Raw genomic sequence first — 19,638 nt, 5'->3', positions numbered from 1 at the left:
TGGAAACGTCATTCTTGGCTTTAGCTGATTTCTTTTTAGTCATGGATCTGGTGTTAACCATGAGTATTGTTCTATTTTTTAGGTCGTCAGATGACATTAATCTAGATAATGCATCGGCGCCTACGTTATTTGTTCCTTTAATATGTTCTATTTCAAAGTCATAGTCTTCGAGATCCAGACGCATTTGTGTTAGTTTTTTGGTTGGCTCTTTCATACCAAAAAGGAACACCAGTGGTCTGTGATCTGTTCGTACTATAAACTTCCGTCCATACAAATATGGCTTGAAATAATCGATAGCCCAATGGATAGCGATCATTTCCTGCATAATCGTAGGTTTTTTGGAATCTGCCGAGTTAAAAGCTTTACTTGCGTAAGCTATTGGTAGGTCTTGTCCATCAATTACTTGTGATAGTATTGCACCACAGCCTACGTTTGAGGCGTCTGTGGTTAGATAGAATTTCTTCGAAAAGTCAGGGTAACTTAATATAGGTGGTGAGAGTAGGTGATTACGGAGTTGTTCGAAAGCTGATTGACAGTTATCTGTCCATTCAAAAGTTGAATTTTTTTTGAGTAAGTCATTTAACGGTTTGGCTAATCTAGCAAAATCCGGTACGAACTTACGGTAATAGTTACAAAACGCGACGAAGCGGCGAGTTTCATCCGCGTTTGTTGGTATTGGGTAGTTTTTGATTACTTCGAATTTTGTGTCATCAGGAAGAATTCCCTGATCTGTAATTTTGTGTCCTAAATATGTTACTTCTGTTTTGAAGAATTGACATTTTTCGGGGTTTAATTTTAGATTGTAATGCCTCAATCTTTTAAAGACATTTATCAAATTTTTGATGTGATGCTCTGCTGAACATCCTATTACGACAATATCGTCTATGTACACGAACGCGCACTCAGGTGTTAAACCTGCCATAGCAATTGTCATCATCCGTTGAAAACTATTTGGACTCACATTAAGTCCAAATGGTAAACGGGTGAAGGCATAGTGCCCTGAAGGTGTAGAGAACGCTGTATACTTGCGGGACTATGGGCTCAAAGGAATTTGATGGAAACCTGCCATCAAATCCAATGTACTAAAATATTTGGCCCTGCCTAATTGGTCTAGAATCGTGTCTATTCTGGGTAATGGAAATCTGTCAGCTAGAATCTTTTTGTTTAACTGTCTGAAATCCACTACAAGTCTCCATTTCTTATCTGATGTGTTTGACTTTTTCGGCACCAATAATATTGGTGAGTTATACGCCGACACAGAGTTTTCGATTATATTGTTTTCCAAAAGTTTTTTAACTTGTGATTCAATTTCATCGTTCTGTGCGTGTATGCTTCTGTAGTTAGGAGTATACACAGGCACGTTATCGGTTAGGTTGATGCTTTGTTCGTAGAAATTGTTAGTTGTGAGGTTGTCTGTATCTAGTGCAAATATGTCATTAAATTCCTCCAGGACCTTTTCAAATTTGGTCCTGACAAATGAAGGAATTTCAGATATTTTAATTTTATTTTTAATCTTATCAATACGTTTATTTGTGTCGTTTTCCCCTTTTTGGATGCTGGCTATTATAAACTGATTGAGGGGTTTAATTACTGGTTTAAAATTATGGATTGACACAGGTTTACTCGTTGTGTTAATAAATTTAACGTATGTAGCATTAGGTGATACTAAAGTGTTCCCACAGAAAACTCCATTTTGGATTTCCTGTGAACACACTACAGAGTCCTCGGCTACCTGTACATTCGGAATTCTGCGAATTACTTCGCATCTTTCCGGAACTATTATACCTTCATTGAAATTGTCTTCAATCATTACATTTACTTCTGCATTGTTAAAATTAAAACTTAAAATCCAATATTCGTAGTTTATTGTGCATTTATACAAGGATAGAAAGTCTCTTCCCAATATTCCATCGGTGAATATTGGGAATTCGTCTCCTACTAAATGGAATTCGTGATGCAATGTGAGGGTATTTGAAAATGTCAATGCCGTAACTGTTGTTGCCAGTGTTTCAATTTTTTCACCGGAAATTCCGGAGATACTGCATTTTCTATTTACATCGATTTGGTGACTTCCAAGAATTTTGTTAGCTTTGAACACCGATACGTCAGCTCCTGAATCTATCATAAAGGTACACACCGAATTTGTCATTTCGACATGTGCCTTTATGAAATTCGATGCTGACGCGTTGATGGTTAAAAGTTGTGTAGTTGGCCTAAAAAATGTTGCTGCGGCTGTTGCGGTTGCTGTACCTGTGGTTGGTACTGTGGTTGCATTTGCTGTTGGTTAGGACATATGCGTCCTGAGTTTGTCAAGTTTTGTTGTTGAGGTGGAACCATGTGTCCAACATCTGCGTAAAATATGCGTGGTTGCATATTTCCGCGGTGGAAGCCTCTGTGAGATGCTCTTCCACGCTGAGATGGAGATCCATAGGGTCGTCTTCCACGACCACTATGGAATCCTCCTCTGCCTCCACGATAATCGTTGTGGCGTTGTCCGTAGTGATTCATATTGAAATTATTTCTGCCGCGATTGTTATGTCCGCGGCGTGAAGCGAACATTATCGCGTTAGTATTAGGTGTTGCTGTTGTAGCCTCGTTGCTCAGTGTTTTCTCTATTGCTGCGGACAATGTTGCAAATTGTCCGGCTTTTAGAATGAGCCTCGTATCGGGGTTACGAACGCCGGTACTAAGAGCCTTCACTCCTTGCTTTATTGCCATTTTGTTCGCCACATCAACCGGAATTTGCTCCGTGATGTAAGCCTTTTCTAAAAGGAAGGTCAAATTTTCGACCTCCGTGGTGAATTTGTTGACATCACCAGATTGTTTCAATGCTCCTAATTTCAAAACATATACGTCTGAAGACGTTGCCAGACCGCATCTATTTTTTAAGTGGTTTAATATTTCATCGAGATCTGCCGGGTTCTCGCCTACGGCCGATCTCGCTTTTCCAATTAGTCCAGTCATCACGAATTTTTTAACGGTAACATCTGCGGCTGTTTTTTGAGCTGCTGTTGCCGTTACAAATTCCGCTTTTACCGTGTCTACGAATAGGCCAACTGAGTCAATAAATGGACTCAGGCCTTCTTGGCTTCCATCATAAACTTGGACCACTGCGGTTCCAAGTTTAAGGTCCACCTTCGGAGTTGTCATCTTGTTATTGCGGTATAATTTTTCGACAATAATGATAAGTTTTACAATTGTTTTAAAACGTATGAGATGTTTGGCCTTATCAAGTCGCACGTCGATAAAAATTTTAATTTCACTAAAAATATCTCTGGATTTTCTTAAGAGGATTTTTTGATTAGAACATTCGAATTCGTCTAAGAGGTATAAATTTGCTTCATAAAGATTACGAGCCTTTACTAACTTGTCTACTAGTGTTTTCCTCAAAAATTTCCTGTTTGGTGCCTTCCTCAGATTTCTCAAAGTAAGTGCAAGTTGTTCTATATTTTTGACAACATTTTTTTCCATTTAACTCTCTTCTTTTTAAAATCGGATGAGGTCACTGTTAGGCTTCCGGATAATTAATTCTCGTACAGGATTTATGAGATTTGGTAATTTACTTTCAAACAAGATCTTTCAGTAAGTCACACATTTTTGAATATTACAATGTCAAACACCACTTGAATACACCATTTTAACTAAAATGTTTCGGTACTTATTTATTTTTAACTATTAAATTAAATCATCACTCACGCTAGTATATCATCTGCAAGTCTCAGCAGCAACGACGAAGCTACGTTGGGGTCGCTCCATGTTGCGCCCTTGTTGGGGTCGGCTCCATGTTGCCGGATGACCCGTTTGTTATGTTGTTTCTTCGTCTGCACTGCCACTAGTAGTGTTCGATTTTCCACATGAGTATGTCCACTATGTCATCTCGAAGTTCCACAATCGAACTCCTGGTGTTCGTTTGCATTCCGTTGGAGATCGCTGCTGCTGCTGATTTGTGTGTAACACAATGTGAACACTAAACTGTTTATCTTGTGTTCCGTCATTGTATAGTTACTTAGTCACTTGCACTTAATGTTTCCAATAAAAATGTTATTATTTATTTCAACTACTCCACACAGTACAGTAAAGTTCGACACTTCCTTATAACTGTTAGATTGGATGGGCAGCGGCTCGTCGAGCGGCTCTTTCTGCCAGCCGTTCCGTGTGTGATTTGTGCAACTTCAGTAGTAGTTTTATTAGCACGTACGCACCCGCGATAACTGTTAAAGTGCAAAGCGCAACCGCTTGTGTTTGATGGTGTTCTTCACTGGGTCCCATTTGATTCGTAGTGACGATCTCGTCACTTGAAAACCAACCCATTTTCAAATGTGATTGGAATACACTTTACCGAACTGTATCACTTTCACACTTTTGCTGCGGAGAAGGCAAAAACCTGTCACGGTCGCCATGTACTAAATTTGGAGTTCTCTTCAGAGTAAAGTGTACACCCGTTAGCTGTTGGGCTCGGAACCAGAATGATTTATTCAATTTGCTTTTCGTGGCAACCGACCAACGCTCGGTGGCGTATGGTTTTTTTCTGTTGTGCTTAGTTGCACGATTAAGCAGGCCACACAAAGTGCATAGCCTGTTTGATTGTTATGATATAAACATCCGCGTGGACGTTTATTTAACTTTGCCGATTCATCACACTACACTGAAAGGCGGCTTGCAGTAATGACAAGCATAACAATGTTTTTAAATTTACCATGGGAAAACATGATCATCGACCCACCAACGCTTCTTGTGTGCGTTTTGTTTCTTCTCACATCAACCGGTTCGATAGCCGAGTGGTAGCGTGCGAGCCTGGTGATGTCAAGGTTATTGGTTCGAATCCAGTTCCCAAAAGAGACTTTTTTTAATTGAATATCGTGTCCATGGTAAAACTGAAAACATAATTCTGTTGAATTGAAACGAAAATCAGTCTGCACAAATTTAGTGGCGTTGTGTATTTAAATTGACCCTCAGAATAGTAATTTTCACCGCATGCCGCCGTTCAGTGTACAGAGGCGCGTCACCCTTTTCCTTTTCTCGATAGCCTCCGAGGCGCATCTTTCTTTTCCATTTTTCGACGGCCTTCGAGGCGCGCTCCTTTTTTGCATTTCCGACGGCCTTCGAGGCGCGCCCTTTTTTTTTCGCATTTTTCGACGGCCTTCGAGGCGCGCCCTTTTTTCGCATTTTTCGACGGCCTTCGAGGCGCGCCCTTTTTTCGCATTTTTCGACGGCCTTCGAGGCGCGCCCTTTTTTCGGATTTCCGACGGCCTTCGAGGCGCGTCCTTTTTTTCGCATTTTTCGACGGCCTTCGAGGCGCGCCCTTTTTTCGCATTTCCGACGGCCTTCGAGGCGCGTCTTTCGATTCCGAAAATCGAACATAACCTATCCGACGGTCTTCGAGACACGTCTCTTAGCATGGCATACTGGAAAATCAGGTCATTCGGACGGTCCTCGCGACGCGTCTTTTATACTTTTCAATCCAAAACTTCTATTCGGTGAACGACGTGACACTCCTTTGCACATCTTGAACAAAAAAAAAAAACAAACTCATACCTGCCGCTTCACCACGATCTGCATTTTTCAATCATTTTCACTTTTAATTTTACCAGTTAGAGCGATTCTCACCTATGTTTGAGTTTATTGCAAAAAAAGTCGCAATAAAGCCTGGCAGGATTGCCATTGTGGGAATTTAGCTGATGGTCCTCGATGAGATTCGCCCAGCGCAGCGACCCGATACACTGCACGTCCGACGTGGTCGAACGCTGACCAAAGAAAGTGGAAGAGTCGTGGCCTGCTGTGATGTCATCAGCAGCTATCACTCGATAGCGTGGGCGTTACCCTGGGTGGGGAATGTGCGTGCGTTATCAGTTGTCTGTTGACATATTGGGGGATAAGACTCTTAACACACTGAGAGATGCTTATTGTCAGACATATACCACACAAGAAGGAATTTCTCAGCCTATCTTGATGTATGGGAAATTCCTTGCCTGAATCGCTCAAGAAACCGGGTTTTCTTTGATCACAGTACGCAGTTGCGAAGAAATGACAGTTCAAATGGCAGTCACCGAAGAAAGTTTCTGTCAGGAATCACTCAAGAAGTTCCTTGAGCGATTCCTTTCGAATTCTAAACTGCGCTTTAGGTTGAAAAAGAACTGATGGCAATAGCTGGCGGCTAGGCTACCATTTAGGGGTGATACACAAATTATGTCACGTGAACCTATCCAGATGCATGCTTTTAGGAGTTTTATCACAACACCGTGGAGCACCCGGTTCGTTGACTTAATGATTTCGGAACAGATAGTTCTCCCACAATTGCTCGAGTAATGACTCATTACAGTAATGTTCCGATTTTATCACGCCCTTCGCGTGTCAGTCCTTCATTTTTCATTAATTTGCTGTTACATTTGAGAGCAAATGCTTCCCCTCTGTACGAGAGTGGAATAACATCCCCCACGAACTACAACCCTGTGCTGCAATGCAATGATACTACTGTGACCACTATCGTTGTTGTGTACGATGAAATACCTACGTTGCAGTTCAACAGATGCAGAAATCCGCCTTTGTATCTGCTACAGCGTACTCGACATCAAACAATAGCTACCTTCCACCGTATATTGAAGCCAGTAGTGATCACAACAGCCACGTCGAGTCGAGAGAACATAGGTGCTGAAAGAGCTCTAAAACACCGATGATCACCCGAACGTTGCAGGAGAGTCTCTACAATGTGCGAAAAAGACTTTGGGCCAAGAGATGACCAGATACAACGACGGGAGATCAGTTCACTTCGATCGTCACCGCGAGTAAAACATCCTCCGCTTATAATTTTATATTAGGTAGTAATGTAGAAATAAATGTAGTAAATGTAGTGTTTGTTCTCTTTAAAAATAAAGTGTTATTATTGTACCATCGTCGTGAGTGTCATCATTAGTGCTGCAAGGAAGATTCCAGACTACTAGATAAGCGGAATCTAGAACCAAGGACCGTGACAACCCTCCGCAGTGATCCTCACCAACCACCCAAGTCCCACGTTAATGACAAACCCCATCAGTGTTGGTGTCGACAGGGAAACTCCACTAATCGAAGGTAATCGTCGACATATCCAACACCCTCTTCTTCAAGATGAATGTTGAAGGCGCGTTTTACGACGATAAAAATATTTAAAACGCGAATGGATTTTATAGAATATTTGAAAGCAGTTTTGAAAAGGAGCGTGATAAAATCGGAACAATACTGTAATTCATTTTAGTTTTCTCAGAAACCCACCAGAACTCCCTCCTACTCGTAGTCATACCAGGTTTTCAAAATTTTCCACCTCATCTGGGTAACATGCCCCCAGAGTCTACGTGTTTATGGACAAGATTTGACGGTCTTCTATCATAGCTTTCTAGTGGAAGGGGCTTTTTATACAATAACAGACCAAGAACGGAACAAAACCAAGCAGAAACAAAGGCTTCGTTCCCTTTTTAACGATATTATTTACATTGGTCTTCACAACCTTAGGTACAGCACATGAAACCAAAAACTACCTGTCATCCTAAAGAACGGTTAGAATTATGCACAGCTCGTTGTACTGAGGAATAAAAGTAATCACATTGTATAACCAGAAAAATTCTTTACGTAGGAGGAGATTTCAGACTGCTTCTATCAACTGGACTTTCACATATATAAATTTGGTAGAGCACGTACATAATTTGACTGGCGCTTCTCGTTTTGATATTGTCCTCGAGTACATAAAAAGAAGTCGAGCATGTATTGCGTCCAATTGTCCAAATTTACCAACAAGAAGTCATGGCCGTTTCAAGATGCCTAGAATAATAAAAAATGCAATTCCCTAGAGGTGTAACTTCTGAAGAAATTTCCTGAAGAAACTGTGGAAGAATCCCCAGGAAAATCCATGGAAACATCTCTGGGTAAATCTCTTGGGGAATTCCAGCAGAAATCTCCGGTGAATTTTCTTCCCCAAAGCACTTTAAGAAATTCTAAGGGAAATTCCTAGATAAGCTCTAGGAGAAATCCCTAGAGGATACTAGAAAAAAAGTCTGGAGAAATTATTGATGGAATCCCTAGAAAAAACCATGCAGAGATCAACCGAATCTGAAAACCCAGGCGAAAATCCTGAAGAAATTGTTCGACAAACCTCTGGGAGAATTCCTTGTGGAATTCATATCTGATAAAATCTTTTGACAACCCGTTTTGCAAATCATAACAAATTCCTGGGTGAATCCCTTGTGGGTCTCCTGGAGGTATACCTAGTGAAATCTCCGAGGAGAACATAATACAGGAATTCCAGGGTGAATCTCTGTTGAAATTGCCGGAGTAACCTATGGTGAAGTCCGTGGAAGAATCCCCGAAAGAATACCTGAAGTAACCTACCCCTACAGGAATTCATAGATTGATATTTGGTACTGTGCAACCTAGGTTGCAAGCGGTGCAATCGATAAGGGGAACGTCTCACATAGCTCTGGTCCTCACAATTCCCTACCTCATGCTTCCACGGGTCAATCGATGACAAAGACCGCCAGCTAAGAGTTGTGTGCTTAGTTGGTAGTGCAGCCTGGACACTGGTTGTCCTTCTGACTTCAACTAGATTGAGGAGGTACGACCCGAGCGTCTGTTCACCAAGGAGGTGCGGCTCAAGCAGCGTCTGTTCTGGCATCCAGCGGCTGAGTATGATATGATCCTCCACTGGAAGCTATACCTCAAGTGGCAGCCCCACCACGGTGGATAGGCCCTTAGATCAACAACTTACTGTTCTTGAAATCCAAAAACCGTTACAGAAACCGAAAATGAAAGACTACGAGCTGATGCAACGGCAACGAGTTTTAACGCGAAACAGACAAGAACGGGGCTTTGGAATGTATTACATAACCCTAGCCCAGCAGGGTAACTAGCACAACTAGCTAATGAGGCATGTCGTAAGAAGCTTGAGATCCAAGCCAGGCAACCAGTAATCGTATAAGATGTTGTATAAAATGATAAAGTGGAGGTCATATGCGTGCTGCCTCCATTTAGGCGCATGTTAAATGTACGTATATCGCCTGAAGGAATTCCTGGAGGATTTTTTGGAGGAATCTCGAGAATAATTCCTGAAAGCATCCCTTGAGGGTTCCTCTAGAGGGGTGGAATCTCTGGAGAAAATCCTGGATGAATTCCTGAAAGAATTCCTGAAGGAATTCTTGGAGGAATTCCAGGAGGAATCCTGATGGAATTTCTGGAGGAATCCCGTTGGAATTCCTGGAGGAATTCCGAAGGAATCCCTGTAGGAATCCCGATGGAATTCCTAGAGGTATCCCGAAGAAATTCCTGGAGGAATCCCGAAGAAATTTCTGGAGGAATCCCGGGAGTAACGTCTGGAAGAATTTCTGGAGGAATCCCTAGAGGAATTCCTGGTGGAATCCCTGGAAGAATGTGTGTGAGGATTCCTGGAGGTATCTTTGTAGGAATTCCGGGAGGAATCCCTGGAAGAATTCCTGGAGGTATCCCTGGAAGATTTTTGGAGGAATCTCTGGAGGAATCTCTGAAGGAATTTCTGAAGGAATCCCTGGAGGATTTGTGGGAGGAATCTCTGGAGGAATTCCTGGAGGAATTCTTGAATGAATTCTTCATGTCACGCTCCAGTGGCTGCGGGTGGGCCAGTTTTATCAATGATGCTTTTGCGGATTATCTCTGCAATTTGTATGAAAAACCATAAAGATAGAGCCGTCATATGACTAGTTTGGTAATGTGATCAAAATTTCCTCGATACTGAAGAGAAGTGAGATCAAAACAGCCTCTTCAGCTTCTCCGGGTCTCACCGGAACTGGTTTCGGAATATCCATATCCGGATATCAATGCGCTTCTGAGCATATTATCGCGCTGCTTTTCAGGTTCTAGATGAATAAAACCGCGGCATTTGAATTGTTCAAACGAGCCTCTACACTGAAATCTGTATGTGTCTCCTGTGGGCACCTTCCGGAACCGGTTACAGGGACCTGTGTTCCGCAATGGCCACGAATCAGTCACGGTCTGATTCTTGGAACTCATATCTTTCATCTAAGCCTAAGAGAATTGAAATCTGATCAAAAATGGATTTTTGGAAGCGTGTCAAAGTTATTGACCATTTTTGACCCCTTAATGCCAAATGTGTTACTTTTTTTGTAGCTCTCTTCCTAGATGTCGCTGGTTATAGCTCGAAAATGCTCGTTTTAAAAAGTTAGGAAAGGTCAGGAAATTTCAGGTCTCTAACTTATTTTGTTACGACATGATAGTCAAACTAATGTGCCGATTTACCAAAAATGACCCTAATGCAAAAGGAAGGTTAACATCTTATGTAACATTTTATGCGATCACTGGTTGACTGGGTGGAACTGAGTGAAGTCCGTTGGCCGAACTTTGAAGATCACAGAGTGGCGTCGGGTCAAATTCTGCTATTTTTAGGCCTACGAGGTGAACAACGTGACTTCAACGCGATGGTTGGTTCCGACAACTCGGACTATGAGCACGTCATGGGACGTCATGGTCTCGGGAAAATGAGCGAGAACGGAAGAACTGTTTGCAGAGTTTTGTGGCAACTATGACATAGTGATTGGGGAATCGCTCGTTCCTCATCGATCAGTGCACAAATTGAAAATCAAACTAACCATATCTGCATCAGCCGGAAATGAAGACGGAGCCTTCTTGATTCATGGAACAAACGTGGCGCCGACAATATTGTCGACCATCATCTCCTAATCCGCGAGATCCAGCTGCGCATTGCGAGCATCCATCATCGACAGGAGAAGAAAATTTGGCGCCGGTTCAACGTACGCCAACTGGAAGACGCTGCGGTGAAAAGGTCATTCGTCGTGGAGCTGTAGAACCGTGCAGCGAATATTCCGGAAAGTGGAAGCGTAGATGATCAATGAAGCGCCATCAAGAACGCCTTCATCACCACCGGCGAGAATAATTTGGGTGAGCTACGCACCCAGAGAAAGCAGTGGATCACATATGACACCTGGAGGAAGATAGAGGAGCGAAGGAAGCCGCGAAAGAGCGAGCAAAAACACGAGGAGCCACAGCCAATATCTTGGTAGTCAAGTGGCGGCCAGTGGTGGCACCAAGATCAACATCGGTGCACGAATCAATAAGGCGAAGACTGCTTTTGCGAGTTTAAGAAATGTGTGGAAAAAAACAACCAGATCAATCGACGCACCAAAATCCGAACTTTCAACTCGAATGTGAAAACTGTGCTGCTGTACGCCAATGAAACTTGGTGTGTATCAGTGGAGAACACTCAACGGCTTCAGGACTTCCATCAATGCCTGCGGTATATTATTCGTGCATGGTGGGTTAATAATCTGAATCTCCAACGTGGAGCTCCATCGTCGGTGTCATCAAAAGCCGATAGCGACAGAAATTTCTGAGCGAAAGTGGAGGTGGGTCAGCCACACTATTCGCAGGGGCGAAACGAAATCTGCTAGCAAGCGTTAGATTGGAACCCAGTAGGACATCGCAGAAATCATAGAGAACATACTTCTAGGCTAGAACCAGCGAGTGGCCGTCAGCTTTCGGGAACGTCGAGCACACGTTGGCATTTTGTAGTTAAGGAGGCCGTAAGGACTCTAAACGTTCGGGACCGAGAACGGTAAAGACGTATGCCTCATTCGGAATAGATTCACCGCTACGAGTTACTAATGGAATCTGAAGTTAGATTTTAGAGCCCTTTGTTCGTGATTTTGGCATCCCTGAGAAAATCTCACAGATTGAGGACAGAGGATGAAATCCATCTGTACAAGATTTCTCACTTCAGTCGGTATAGCAATCATTGCCTTTATAAAGCAAAGAAAAAAAATCCGCACAAACTCGAAACACGTCTTACACCGCCAAACAGCACAGACGACAGTTGTGGTCCAATATACCGAGAGAGCGTGTGCAGCGAACGCCCCCACAAACGAAAGGGCATTATCACATTCTATCCGTGTTGATCTGGTCGACATATTTCATGCCCGGTTCAACTTGGAAATTCCGCCAATATTAGATGTGTGTGCCGTGCTGTGGCCTGTGGTGGCTGTTCCTACCCCCAGAGCAGTCAACCCGCCATAACACTATACTGACTCAGAATAGTGGAATGCCATCACTCGGGGCAGCAGTGAACGCTGTTATTATTCAGTGCTCCGGGTTATTGGATATTTTGGTCTTGAGACCATGATCCGACCGGCCTTGGCCAGTGCTCTGGAATGCTGATGGGTCTGAATGCACACTAGGCAGTGGTTTCTCCGCGTTTGCAGTGGAAGATGGAACCTGATGAGAAGTTTGGTGGGTTTATTGCAGGAAATCAATTACGAAAATCCTTATTTTGTGAGAGTTTTCGTCAAAAATGGTCACATGTTTATTTATTTTTATTCAACGTTACCTCTATTTTTTTTTAGAGAGATATTTTTTTATAAAATAGATGGAGATCATTGAGCTGTTGATACTAAACTTAAACGTTTTTCTTACGTTTAATATTCACATAGATCTGTGAGAACATTTATCATGGGTCATTACTCATTATGTATTATCATATTGGCAGAACGAAGCCAGGACTCATCCGGTAATGTTTACAGCTGCACCCAACTGAGCTACACAGAGAAAAATTTCTACTCAGTGGCTGAGTTGGCCTTACTCAGAAATCGAAAAATCCTTTGTTTTCTTACTCAGTTTCCGTTAAAAGTGGGACAACCCATTGCCAATGGGTTGTCCCACTTTTAGCCGAAACTGAGTAAGAAAACAAAGGAATTTTCGATTTCTGAGTAAGACCAACTCAGCCACTGAGTAGAAATTTTTCTCGGTGTATGAAATAAACAATCACATTACAATAAGAAAGATCTCGGGTCTCTTGAAGTGCCATTACAGCGTATGTGTGTACCAAGTACTACACAAAACACTCTTCCAGACTAAAGGGAAAACAACATACATATCTTGTACAAAATGTCCATTGTGAGCTGCACACCGAGCGAGAACCATTCTGATTGCCGGGGCTTCCATTCTTCTTTTCTTCCTAAATCCCACCAACCATTCAGATTTGAGCACCCCACAATCCACCACCGACTCGACTCGACTCGGCTAGGGACATTGCATTATACTTTGTGGCCACTCAAGGAAGTGCTGCCGCTAAGTGCAACGTTCCTCGGATGCACATCATCGGTTTTCAATGCATCACACCAGCTGCAGCAGTGCAGCAGTGCAACGCAGAGTGAAGTAGTGGACATCCATTTTTCAAATGGATTTTTTACGCTTTGATATCTTCTCTCGCTCGTCTCGTGGCTCGTATGGTCCGTCCCCATGGTGGGTGGAAGAGATTTCTTTGTCGCAATACAAGAATAAACGAATTATGTTGTGAAATGGATCCCTGCCTGATGTACTTGAATGAGAGACGATGAGCTTGGCAATCTTTCCAGACCGGTGGGGTGGCTGTAATTGTGTTCCTTTGTGGGAGGGAAGCTTTTAGCATTCCGAATTCTAATAAATCAAAATTGAATCCGACCAACTATGGACGTAGCTCCACTGGTGTGATTCTTCGCATGTTAAAGTAACTTAAAATACCAAAACCGTTGGTTAATCTTCGAATGTAGAAGGCACAATAGTCCAGAAAGCATTTTTTTAATTCATACATTTTGTGACATCAGATCCCATTGTAATCCACTAGCCTCTGCCCAGCAACTCCTATCCCTACCTCCTCGCGGTACCGGCCGGAAACTATGAGTAACCTTAGGGAAGATCGGGTGACCAACCCCGGTGGGAACTTTGGTCGTAGGCTGACAGGGATGGCGGGGGGAGGGGGGAGGGGGGTTGCTTCGGCAAACCTGAGCGTCTGTTCTCCAGGAGGAGCGGCTCACAACAGCGTCTGATCCCCATGTTAGGGGCGGCTGATCTACGTCCGAGTGCCAGGGAAGGACTCTAAGCTCAACTGTGCACTATGGTCCTCCGGAAAGTAGGGGGTTGGTGTCAGGCCCTACGAGCCAGCCGTAAAAAAAAAAACATTGTAACGGAAAATCAGCAACAGAATAATACGAACCGAGACCAACGGCAACGACCCCAGCGAACAAAAAGGACTTGCGATTGGAAACTCGGTACGTGGAACTGCCGATCTCTCAACTTCATTGGGAGCACCCGCATACTCGCCGATCTACTGAAGGACCGCGAGTTCGGCATCGTAGCGCTGCAGGAGGTGTGTTGGACAGAATCCATGGTGCGAACGTTTAGAGGTAATCATACCATCTACCAGAGCTGCGGCAACACACGCGAGCTGGGAACAGCTTTCATCGTGATGGGTTGCCGCAGCTGATCGGTTGGTGGCCGATCGATGAAAGAATGTGCAGGTTGAGGATCAAGGGCTGATTCATCAACTTCAGCATAATAAACATGCACAGCCCACTCTCCGGAAGCACTGATGATGGCAAGGACGCATTTTACTCGCAGCTCGAACGCGAGTACGACCGCTGCCCAAGCCACGACGTCAAGATCATCAAAGGAGATTTAAACGCTCAGGTAGGCCAGGAGGAGGAATTCAGACCGACGATTGGTAAGTTCAGCGCACACCAGTAGACGAACGAAAACGGCCTACTACTCATTGATTTCGCCCCCAGGACGGAAATGAAACAACTCCCACGCTGGGGGCAGTTAAGGATGCCATTCATCAGCTCAAAACCAACACAGCAGCTGGTAAGGGTGGTATCGCAGTTGTACTCATCAAAATTGGACTCAGAAAAGTTGGCCACCTGTCTGCACTGGCTGATAGTCAGGATCTGCGAAACCAAACAGCTACCGGAGGAGTGGAAGGAAGGAGTAAGGTGCACCATTCACAGGCGACCATTTGGAATGTGAGAACTTCAGAGCGATCACTATTTCGAATGCTACCTACAAAGTGCTATCCCAGATCATCTTCCGTCGTCTGTCACCTAAACCGAATGAGTTCGTGGGAAGTTATCAAGCCAGTTTCATCGACGGCCGGTCGACAACAAACCAGATCTTTACCGTACAGCAAATCCTTCAGAAATGCCGTGAACACCAGGTCCCAACGCATCACCTGTTTATCGACTTCAAAGCGGCATTCGACAGCATCGACACCCCCGACTAGATGGACATTACAAAATTATAACAAGCTGTGTTATTTTGTTACAATAAATTTTTATAACAAGGGTTGTTATAAAACATGTACCGTTAGTAGTTAAAATAACAAAAATTCTAACAAAATTCCCACTGAAAAGAACAAAAATGTAATAACTTGTGTTATGATCATAACAAAAATATTACAAAATTTGTTCCGTGAAATATGATAGAATATAACAAAATTATAACAAATTGTGTTATAATTCCTTTGACACCAATTAGGGTAAAAACTATTTTTATACTCATTTTTTGGGTAATTATTTTGAGTGTGTTATTCTATTTTTAGAAAATAATAGGTCACGCAAAAAAAACTTTCTAGTTCATTATAAAACATACATACCCGGACGGGATTTGAACAAATAATCCTACCATCGCTAATTATCAGTCGCCTTTACCAATGAGGCTATCACAGCACCTGAAGCGAGTAATGAAAGAAGCTTTACTGGTTCCACGTATTGCCAGTTTCCCTATTCCCCCATCTCTTGTTTGTCAGTCGCAGAACAAAAATAGACAGAGATTTGAATGCAAGATCAAACAATGAACCTCTCTCTCTTACCATCGCGGTGCGCAGACATGCGCACTGAAACACTAATAACAGTGGTGGCGTGCGCATGGCCCGTCGTCGTTTGTTGAACAAAGAGAACGACGAAAAAATAGCCAGTCGACTATTTATGATTGAGCTTCGTCATGGGGTGCTTTCTGGCGGCGTCAAAGTTGCTGTAGTCGTGATTCTTTACGGACGGTGATGATTGAATTTGTTTTTTTTCTTTGCGCTGTGAGACCGACGATCATACACGTACCTACGTGAGCGTAAAATGTGGCTTTGTTTTAATTGATCACAATTATATCATAGGCTGATATGATAACTTTTGCAGATGCTATTTAGTTTTATTCTAAGATTTAGATTATTTTTGGAAATGAAAAAGTTGATATAATGTCAAAGCAAATATGGTCAAATGATAATAGGTCGTAATAAAAAAAAGTTTGAGTAGAGAAATGCAGTGATCAATTGAGCAGAATTATCATTCACATTTGTATTGTTTAGGATTATTTAGTACCGCATTTGCTATCTCCACGCTCAATAACATCCATTACTTCTTAATACATAGTCTGTTCGGTACTTTTTGACGTTATAATTAGAAGTTAGAATAGCAGTACTGTTAATATAACATATAAGTAATCCTTGCGCTGATGGTGGGTACTCAATCATCATCATCATCATCATCAATAATATGATGCAGCAGTCAATAAACTTAAGAAGATAAATTAAGTAATAGTTATTGCTGTGGGCATTCGAAATGCAAATATCAAATACGGGAACACCAAAAGATGTGGAAACTTGAACAAACTTAATAGGAGTTCCCATTAACGAAACAGCTGCTAATATATAGTACAATTCGTAATACTAACAAATTCACAAACCAGCAGCGCCTTGAAGGCCGTTATGCGATATCATTACAGCTAGAAGCTGTACTAAAGAAACTGTTTGTATACCAACACGGCTTGTTGGATGTAAACATTATTGTCAAATCTAACTTGAAGCGGGATATATAGCTACTGCACAAATACTGTGAAATTATTCATGTTGCTTTTATTGCACTTAAATCTAACTCCGGAAGATTTGCCGGAAGATGTGCAAATTAAATAAGAGTCCCAGCCAATAAACCTTTACTACTATACAGTACGTGTTCATTGATTTTAAAGTAATCATTACGGAACATGTTTCCCGAGAGACCATGTCTTTTCAATACGCTCCAACTACTCCAACTCCGATATTAGAATAGAGGGGGTTAGAAACAAAGGGATGTAAGTGACAAAACCCCACTTTTGAGTAAATGAGGTTTGAAGTTTTTCATCAATTTTTCATCCCATACAAAATGTATGTGTCGTATTCGAATATTATTATTTTATATTTACAAAAACAGTACTCTAATTAAAATTCAAATTCAACGTCGACCGTTCTTCGCAACACTAGTCATATCACTTAATCAAAATTTCTGTCGAGCCGTTCGCTTCTTTTTTCTTTCCTCGCCTTCATTTCAGCATCTGTCATCAATACACACTCGATGTAAACTCCGTAAAAGTGATTCAATTTTACTCATTTACTCTTCGCCTCGTATTCACTACATTCGCCTTCTTCTCTACTCTGTGACAATAAAAAGAACCAAAATTGAAAAAAAATAATCATCATCATCATCATCATCATCATCATCATCATCATCATCATCATCATCATCATCATCATCATCATCATCATCATCATCATCATCATCATCATCATCATCATCATCATCATCATCATCATCATCATCATCATCATCATCATCATCATCATCATCATCATCATCATCATCATCATCATCATCATCATCATCATCATCATCATCATCATCATCATCATCATCATCATCATCATCATCATCATCATCATCATCATCATCATCATCATCATCATCATCATCATCATCATCATCATCATCATCATCATCATCATCATCATCATCATCATCATCATCATCATCATCATCATCATCATCATCATCATCATCATCATCATCATCATCATCATCATCATCATCATCATCATCATCATCATCATCATCATCATCATCATCATCATCATCATCATCATCATCATCATCATCATCATCATCATCATCATCATCATCATCATCATCATCATCATCATCATCATCATCATCATCATCATCATCATCATCATCATCATCATCATCATCATCATCATCATCATCATCATCATCATCATCATCATCATCATCATCATCATCATCATCATCATCATCATCATCATCATCATCATCATCATCATCATCATCATCATCATCATCATCATCATCATCATCATCATCATCATCATCATCATCATCATCATCATCATCATCATCATCATCATCATCATCATCATCATCATCATCATCATCATCATCATCATCATCATCATCATCATCATCATCATCATCATCATCATCATCATCATCATCATCATCATCATCATCATCATCATCATCATCATCATCATCATCATCATCATCATCATCATCATCATCATCATCATCATCATCATCATCATCATCATCATCATCATCATCATCATCATCATCATCATCATCATCATCATCATCATCATCATCATCATCATCATCATCATCATCATCATCATCATCATCATCATCATCATCATCATCATCATCATCATCATCATCATCATCATCATCATCATCATCATCATCATCATCATCATCATCATCATCATCATCATCATCATCATCATCATCATCATCATCATCATCATCATCATCATCATCATCATCATCATCATCATCATCATCATCATCATCATCATCATCATCATCATCATCATCATCATCATCATCATCATCATCATCATCATCATCATCATCATCATCATCATCATCATCATCATCATCATCATCATCATCATCATCATCATCATCATCATCATCATCATCATCATCATCATCATCATCATCATCATCATCATCATCATCATCATCATCATCATCATCATCATCATCATCATCATCATCATCATCATCATCATCATCATCATCATCATCATCATCATCATCATCATCATCATCATCATCATCATCATCATCATCATCATCATCATCATCATCATCATCATCATCATCATCATCATCATCATCATCATCATCATCATCATCATCATCATCATCATCATCATCATCATCATCATCATCATCATCATCATCATCATCATCATCATCATCATCATCATCATCATCATCATCATCATCATCATCATCATCATCATCATCATCATCATCATCATCATCATCATCATCATCATCATCATCATCATCATCATCATCATCATCATCATCATCATCATCATCATCATCATCATCATCATCATCATCATCATCATCATCATCATCATCATCATCATCATCATCATCATCATCATCATCATCATCATCATCATCATCATCATCATCATCATCATCATCATCATCATCATCATCATCATCATCATCATCATCATCATCATCATCATCATCATCATCATCATCATCATCATCATCATCATCATCATCATCATCATCATCATCATCATCATCATCATCATCATCATCATCATCATCATCATCATCATCATCATCATCATCATCATCATCATCATCATCATCATCATCATCATCATCATCATCATCATCATCATCATCATCATCATCATCATCATCATCATCATCATCATCATCATCATCATCATCATCATCATCATCATCATCATCATCATCATCATCATCATCATCATCATCATCATCATCATCATCATCATCATCATCATCATCATCATCATCATCATCATCATCATCATCATCATCATCATCATCATCATCATCATCATCATCATCATCATCATCATCATCATCATCATCATCATCATCATCATCATCATCATCATCATCATCATCATCATCATCATCATCATCATCATCATCATCATCATCATCATCATCATCATCATCATCATCATCA

Source organism: Aedes albopictus, chromosome 2, assembly GCF_035046485.1.
Source record: "Aedes albopictus strain Foshan chromosome 2, AalbF5, whole genome shotgun sequence".
Taxonomy (NCBI): Eukaryota; Metazoa; Arthropoda; class Insecta; order Diptera; family Culicidae; genus Aedes; species Aedes albopictus.
This window is presented reverse-complemented; position numbering follows the sequence as displayed.